The sequence below is a fragment of the Nicotiana tabacum genome, chromosome 3 (genome assembly GCF_000715075.1).
Source record: "Nicotiana tabacum cultivar K326 chromosome 3, ASM71507v2, whole genome shotgun sequence".
NCBI lineage: Eukaryota > Viridiplantae > Streptophyta > Magnoliopsida > Solanales > Solanaceae > Nicotiana > Nicotiana tabacum.
Window position 1 is genome coordinate 92,427,722 of NC_134082.1, and position 8,359 is coordinate 92,436,080.

Consider the following 8,359-nt stretch of genomic DNA (forward strand, 5'->3'; position numbering starts at 1 on the left):
CGTAGAGAATCCTAAGGTGGAGTTTGATCATGAGGTTCCAGCTCAGACTGTTCCGGTAGGACTAGCTCAGGTTCCCGAGGGTTCATCGCTACCCCGGTACTTCAGGATGCTTTGGTCCTCCTAGGGGGCCTTATGGAGAATGTAGCTCAAACAGGAACGTTCTCTGTAAAACCAGCTGTCTCTCAGGCTAGGGAAGTAGCACAGACTCCCACTACCCACACTCCGGAGCAAATGGCTCCTTAGTTTCAGACTCCGGCAACTCAGCCAGTTGGAGTAGTTCAGCCAGCTATTGCGGCACAGGCCGTTGGTAGATCCGTCCTATCTTTTGAGGCTTTGTTGAGGTTGGACAAGTTCACCAAGCTTTTTCCGGTTCATTACAGTAGGGCAACTTCTGAGGACCTACAGGATTATCTTGGCCACTGTCATGAGATGTTGCGGAACATGGGGATAGTGGAGACCAATGAGGTTGATTTTGCTGTATTCCAAATGATAGGGTCCGCCAAGAGATGGTGCAATGATGTTGTGTTGACTAGACTAGTTGGTCACCTGCCTTGACTTGGGACCAGTTCTCTCAGCTATTTCTCGAGAAGTTCCTTCCTATTACTTAGAGAGAGGACTATCGCAGTCGATTCGAGCATCTTCAGTGGGGTTCTATGGCTGTCACTCAGTACGAGACTAGGTTTGTTGATTTGGCCCGTCATGCTCTTCTTATACTCCCCACCGAGAGAGAGAGGGTGAGGAGGTTTATTGAGGGACTCGCTTAGCCTATCAGAATGCATATGGCTAAGGATATAGGGAGTGAGATTTCCTTCCAGGATACGGCCAATGTGGCCAGGCGAGTTGAGAGAGTTTTAGCTCAGGGGAGTGGTTAGGGGTCTGACAAGAGGCTTCGTTATTCTGGTAGGTTCAGTGGTGCCTCGTCTAGAGGCAGGGATTCTTTTGGTAGAGGCCATCTTCCTAGGCCATTTCATTCAGCACTTCAGGCTTATCACGATGCTTTAGGTGGATGTGGCTCTCATATGAAGTATTCTGATTAGTTACCCTATAGTGCACCACCAGCTCCTATCAGTGCACCTCCGCTCTAGAGTTTTCAAGGTGGTAACCCAGGCCGTCAAGGTCAGTTTCAAGGTCAATAGTTTCAGTAGTCGAGGTCTTGTTATACTTGTGGTGATTCGAGGCATATTGCCATGTATTGTCCTCGATCATCGAGTAGTTCTCAGCATCAAGGTTCTCGTGCTATGGTCCCAGCATCGGGGGTTCCACCGCCTACTCAAACAGGTAAATATAGGGGTTAGACAGCTAGATGTGGAGGTCGAGGTATTGGAGGTGGAGGTCAGACCGCTAGAGGTGGAGGCCAGCCAGCAGGAGGCCGTCCCAGGGATGCAGTTCAGAGTGGTGAGGCCCAGGCCTGATGTTATGCTTTCCCAACCAGGCCTGAGGCTGAGGCATCCGATGTCGTTATCACAGGTATGGTTTTAGTTTGTAGTAGTATTTCCTCAGTATTATTTGACCCGAGATCCACTTATTCGTATGTATCATCTTACTTTGCTTCATATTTGGTTGTGCCTCATGATTCTTTGAGTGCTCCCGTGTATTTGTCCATACCGCTGGGTGATTCTATTATTGTAGATCGTGTCTATTGCTCATGTGCGGTTATTATTAGGGATCTTGTGACTAGCGTAGATCTCCTACTTCTCGATATGGTTGATTCTGATGTCATTTTGGGGATGTATTGGTTGTCCCCTTATCATGCTATATTGGACTATCATGCCAAGACTATGACCTTAGCCTTGCCAGGGTTGCCTTGATTAGAGTGGAGAGGGACTCCTAGTCATTCTACCAGTAGGGTTATCCCTTATATGGAGGCTCGTCGTATGGCCGAGAAGGGGTGTTTGGATTATTTGGCTTATGTTCGTGATTCCAGTACGGAGGTCCCTTCCGTGGATTCCAAACTAGTTGTTTGTGAGTTTCCAGAGGTATTTCCTGTAGACCTGCCAGGGGATGCCACCCGACAGGGATACTGACTTTTGCATTGATTTGGCTCCGGGTACTCAGCCTATTTCTATTCCGACATACCGTATGGACCCTCCACAGTTGAAAGACTTGAAGGAGCAGTTGCAAGACTTGCTTGATAAGGGCTTTATTAAGCCCAGTGTCTCGCATTAGGGTAAGCCAGTGTTGTTTGTAAAGAAAAAGGATGGATCGATGAGGATGTGCATAGACTATCGGCAGTTGAACAAAGTCACCATTAAGAACAAGTATCAATTGTCGAGGATTGATGACTTATTTGATCAACTTCGGGGTTCCAAGGTGTTTTCAATGATCAATTTGAGGTCTGGCTACCATCAGTTGAGGATTAGGGCATCCGATGTCCCTAAGACAGTTTTTCGCACTCGGTATGGGCATTATAAGTTTTTAATTATGTTATTTGGGTTGACAAATTCCCCAGCAGGATTTATGGATTTGATGAACTGGGTATTCAAGCCCTATTTGGATTCCTTTGAGATTGTTTTTATTGATGATATTTTGAACTACTCCCACAGCCGAAAGAAGCATGAGTAGCATCTTCGGATTGTTCTTCAGACTCTAAGAGACAGCCAATTATATGCTATGTTTTCAACATGTGAGTTTTGGTTGAGTTAAGTTGCATTCTTGGGTCATATTGTATCAGTAGAGGGTATTCAGGTGGATCCTAAAAAGATTGAGGCAGTCAAGGACTGGCCTAGACCCACATCAGCTATAGATATTTGGAGTTTCTTGGGGTTAGCAGGTTATTACCGTCGGTTTGTGGAGGGGTTTTCATATATAGCAACCCCGATGACCAGGTTGACCCAGAAGGGTGCCCCGTTCAGGTGGTCGGACGAGTATGAGATGAGCTTTCAGAAGCTCAAGACAGCTTTGACTTCGGCGCCGGTATTGGTGTTGCCCACAGGTTCAGGGCCATATACAGTATATTGTGACACATATCGTATTGGACTTGGTGTGGTATTGATGTAGGGTGGCAAGGTTATTGCATATGCCTCGCGACAGTTGAAGATTCACGAGAAGAATTATCCATTTCATGACTTAGAGCTAGCAACCATTGTTCACGCGCTGAAGATTTGGAGGCATTATCTATATGGTGTGTTATGTGAGGTGCTCACGGATCATAAGAGTTTGCAGTACTTGTTCAAGAAAAAGGAGCTCAATTTGAGGTAGAGAAGGTGGTTGGAGCTATTGAAAGACTATAATATCACCATCTTGTATTATCCCGGGAAGGCCAATGTGGTGGCCGATGCTTTGAGTAGGAAGTCATCTAGTATGGGCAGCCTTGCGTATATTCCAGTCGGTGAAAGGCCGCTTGCATTAGATATTAAGGCTTTCGCCAATCAGTTCATGAGGTTGGATGTTTCTGAGCCCAGCCGTGTTCTAGCATGTATAGTCGCTCGATCTTCCTTATTTGAGCGTATTAGGGAGCGGCGGTATGATGATCTTTATTTTCTTGTCCTTAGGGACACAGTGCATCACAGTGATACCAAGCGGGTTACAGTTGGAAATGATGGAGTTTTGAGGATGCAGGGTCGTGTTTGTGTGTCTAATGTGGATAGGATTCGTAAGTTGATTCTAGAGGAGGCCTACAGTTCCCAGTGTTCTATTCATTCAGGCGTCGCTAAGATGTATCAGGACTTGCGGCAACATTATTGTTGGAGGAGGATGAAGAAGGATATTGTTGTATATGTAGCTCGGTGTTTGAATTGTCAGCAAATAAAGTACGAGCATTAGAGTCCTAGTGGTTTGCTTCAGAAGATTGAGATACCTGAGTGGAAGTGGGAACGTATCACTATGGACTTCATTGTTGGACTCCCATGAACTCAGAGGAAGTTTGATGCAATATTGGTTATTATGGATAGGCTGACCAAGTCAGCGCATTTCAATCCTGTGGCAGTTTCTTATTCTTCGGAGCGGTTGGCAGAGATTTACATGCGTGATATCGTTCGTCTTCATGGTGTGCCTGTGTCTACCATTTCCGACTGAGGTACGCAGTTTACCTTGCATTTCTGGAGGGTAGTACAGCATGAGTTGGGTACACGGGTCAATTTGAGCACATCATGTCATCCTTAGATAGACGGACAGTTCGAGCGTACTATTCAGATCGTGGAGGATATGCTCTGCGCCTGTGTTATTAACTATGGAGGTTCTAAGGATCAGTTCTTGCCATTAGCAGAGTTTGATTACAACAACAGTTATCAGTCGAGCATCCAGATGGCTCCCTATAAGGCATTGTATGGTAGACGGTGTCGATCGCCGGTTGGATGGTTTGAGCCGAGGGAGGCTCAGTTATTGGGCACAGACTTAGTGCATGATGCCTTGGATAAGGTTAAGATTATTCAGGATAGACTTCATATAGCTCAGTCCAGGCAGAAGAGTTATGCCGGCCGTAAGGTTTGTGATGTGGCATTCATGGTCGGAGAGAGAGTGTTGCTTTGGGTGTCACCCATGAAGGGTGTGATGCGGTTTGGGAAGAAGAGTAAGTTAAGCCCTAGGTTCATCGGGCCTTTTGAGATTCTTGATCGAGTGTGAGAGGTGGCTTATAGACTACCATTGCCACTCGACTTATCATCCAGTGTTCCATGTGTCCATGCTTCGAAAGTATCACGACGATCCATCCCACGTGTTAGACTTCAGCACTGTCCAGTTGGACAAGGATTTGACCTACGAGGAGGAGTCGGTAGATATTTTAGACCTGCAAGTTCGTCAGTTGAGGTCGAAGAATTATCCTTCATTTCGTGTGTAGTTGAGAGGTCATCCTGTTAAGGAAGCTACTTGGGAGTCCGAGTCCGATATGTGGAGTAGATATCCCCATTTTTTCCCTAGCTTAGGTACTTTTCTATGTCCATTTGAGGACGAACGATTATTTTAGAGGTAGAGAATTTGATGACCTAAAAGGTCATCTCGTGTTTTAGAACCCAATTCGGGGTTCCAAGGCCTTCAAGACCTCACCTTACTTCTCCTCGATTTGTGTGCTCAGTCCGGACGCTTTTTCGGAAAGCCTTTATGTGAAAATTTGAAAAAATATTAATTTTTGCCTTTAAAAGTGATTTTAGTTGACTTCGGTCAACATTTTGAATAAACAATCCCGGACTCATGTTTTGACGGTCTCGTAGGGTCTGCAATAAAATATGAAACTTGGGAATATGCCCGGAATCGAATTCTGAGGTCCCTAGCCCCAGAAATAAATTTTTGATGAAAATAGTTAAACTGAAATTATAATGGTTTTGAGAAAATGGTTAATAGTATCTCATTGGTATCGGGTCCATATTTTGGTTTCAGAGCCCGGTACAGGTTTTTTATGATATTTATACCCTATCTATGAAATTTGATGAGAAACGAGACTGATTTGACGTGATTCGGACCGTTGATTGAGAAAATAGAAGTTTTGAAACTTTCTTGAAAATTTCATGACATTTGATGGTAAATTCATATTTCTAGGTTTAATTTTGGCGCTTTGATCGCGCGATCAAGTCCATATGATGTTTTAAGACCTGTGTGCATGTTTTATTTGGAGCCCTGATGGCTCAGGTGAGTTTCGGATAGGCTATGGAATGTTTTAGACTTAGAAATCTGGTGTGTTTTGCTGCAGTCAGTGTTTCTGGTTTTTCTTCTTCGCGTTCGCGAAGATACTCTCGCGAATGCGAAGCGTAACCTGGGCTAGGTAGGGGATTGTTCACCGAGAACGCGAATCCATGGTCGTAAACGCGGAGCTCTGAGGGGCTGCTCTTCGCTAACGCTACCGGCATCATGCGAACGCATAGAGTAAATTGAAGGTGGGCTGGGGAAACATTGAGTTGCTCTTCGCGAACGTGGTCCTAGGCCCGCGAAAGCGATGGTCCGGGGAGACAGACCATCGCGAACGCGAGCATCTCTTCGCAAATGCGAAGGCTCTTCTGGCCGCATTGCATCACGAACGCGACAGGTCCATCGCGAACGCGATGAAGACCTGTCCAACATTTTAAAAATAGAAGCAGAAACGGGAATTGGCCATTATTTCATATTTTCAAAAACTAGAAGGCATAGAGGCAAATTTAAAGAGATAAATTCTTTCCCAAAGTGTTGGTAAATGATTCTAAACTACTTTCTTCTAATTACCCATTGTATTTCATCAATTTTTAACCTAAAATCTAGGGTTTTCATGGTAAAAAATGGGGGTTTGAGTAGAATTAGGGATTTTTGTATAATTGGGAATTTAGACCTCGATTTGGGGTCGGATTCCAAAACTAATTACATATTTGGGCTCGGGGATGAATGGGTGAATGAGTTTTGGTCCGAACCTCGAGTTTTGACCAAGCGGGCCCGGGGTCGGGTTTTTGACTTTTTGGGGAAAATGTTGGTAAACTTGTAATTGTGCATTGGAATTGATTCCTTTGGCGATAATTGATATTATTAAGTTAATTGTGACTAGGTACGAGTGGATTAGAGGTGGAATATAGAGGAAAAGCAATAATTGAGGATTGAGTTTGCCCGTGGAATCGAGGTAAGTGTTGTAGCTAACCTTAGCTTGAGGAATTAGGTGTTGTTGCCTTATTTGCTATGTGTTTGGTTGTTGAGTACGACGTATAGGTGAGGTAACGAGTACCTATACATTGTCGTCGGGTCATAGCATGCGAGTGAGTCTTATACTTGTGACTGTTGTATTTTTTATTCGTACTGTTCAGAGGGGTTGCTCTGATGGTAAGCAACCTCCACTTCCAACCAAGAGGTTGTGAGTTCGAGTCTTCCCAAGAACAAAGTGGGAAGTTCTTGGAGGGAAGAATGCCGGGGGTTTATTTGGAAACAGCCTCTCTACCTCAGGGTAGGGATAAGGTCTGCGTACACACTACCCTCCCCAGACCTCACTAAATGGGATTATACTGGGTTGTTGTTGTTGTTGTTGTTGTTGTTGTTGTTATGCTTAAACTAGTTATTTTTCATGTTAAACAAATCTTATCATGTTTTCCTGAAATTAGATATTGGTTGAGTATTGACTCAAGTTGAGATTTATATTGTGAAATTTAACATTGAAACGAGGTTGGTTATTGATGATTTCCCTTGCCGGGTTGTTATTGTTCTATTGTTTGGGTGAGGAAGAGTGTAAAGCATGAAGGATGATGCCATGCAATGTTTTGTGAGTGAGTGATAATGCACGAAGGGTGATGTCGTGCCATATTCTATTAGTGTTAATGCACGAAGGGTGATGCCGTGCCATATTCTGTTAGTGTTAATGCACAAAAAGTGATGTCGCGCCATGTTATGAGAGAGTTAATGCACGAAGGGTGATGCTGTGCAGTTTCTATTGTTTCTTATGGTAATGACGAGAGTAAAAGCACGAAGGGTGATGCCGTGCATATGTTTTGTTATGTTATTACTTTCGTTGGTGCAAAGCATGATATTTACTGCGTTTCTTTACTGTACTATTTTCAGGATTTGATATTTTCCCTCAGAATGTTTTCCCCCTTCTCATTATTATCTGCCAAATTTCCGTTTGTTGTTATTTTCTCGTATATGATTTAACTGCACAGATTCATGTTATTGTCGTGTCATAGCCTCGTCACTACTTCTTCGAGGTTAGGCTCGGCACTTACCAGTACATGGGGTCTATTGTACTGATACTGAACTCTGCACTTTCTGTGCAGATCTCGGTACTGGACCTCGCTGATCAGAGTTGGGTTGCTACCTTCAGTCCATCAGGAGACCCAAGGTAGATCTGTCGACGTTCACAGATCCTAGAGTCCCCTCCCATTTATCCTAGTCTTCCCTGTTTTCTTTTATTTTGAGAACAGATGTATTTTTTTAAACCAGTATTTGTAGTGGTTCTTAGGAGTTCGTGGATTGTGACACCAGATTTTGGATAGTCGTGTATTAGTATTTAGACTATTATAAATTTTCGCACTTCTTTACTTTGTTTCGGTTTTATTATTATTATTTACTGTTTTGGATAGTAGTTAGCATACTAGATCTTTGTCTGTTGGCTTGCCTAGCATTTTAAAAAGTTAGGCGCCATCACGATCCTGACCGTGGGAAATCTGGGCCGTGACACATTTATTCCGAGAGTATTATCTAATGAACTTGCATTCTATTTCTATATTATATGGGACAATTTCATATAATCCCCGAAATCATTCTTTATTATATGGGGCAATCTCATATGAAAACAACGTAACTTTTCTTCAAATCCAGCTCTCAATACGATAAACAACCAAAAGGGACATGCACTCCACGATTTCTTATCTAATTTGGACATATATCTACTGCAACTTCTTATGTCTTTGGCCAAATGACCACACAACGGAAAATTAAAGTAGTGTAATGTGGAAACGATCGCTCTCAGATATGCATGTGGTAA